Source organism: Sinocyclocheilus rhinocerous, unplaced genomic scaffold, assembly GCF_001515625.1.
Source record: "Sinocyclocheilus rhinocerous isolate Xijiao unplaced genomic scaffold, SAMN03320098_v1.1 scaffold77, whole genome shotgun sequence".
Lineage (NCBI taxonomy): Eukaryota > Metazoa > Chordata > Actinopteri > Cypriniformes > Cyprinidae > Sinocyclocheilus > Sinocyclocheilus rhinocerous.
Window position 1 is genome coordinate 1,054,691 of NW_015635045.1, and position 231 is coordinate 1,054,921.

Genomic DNA, 231 nt, shown 5'->3' on the forward strand with positions numbered 1-231 from the left:
ATTTATATTTTGCAATTCTTTATTTTTGTTTGCAAAACTTCTTTTTTTCTCGCAATACTTCATTTTCTTTTGCAATTCCTCAATACTTTTTGCAAAACTTTATTTTCTTTTGCAAAACTTTACTTTCTTTTGCAAAACTTTATTTTCTTTATTTTCTTTTTATTATTTTGCATATACAGTGGGTACGGAAAGTATTCAGACCCCCTTAAATTTTTCACTCTTTGTTATATT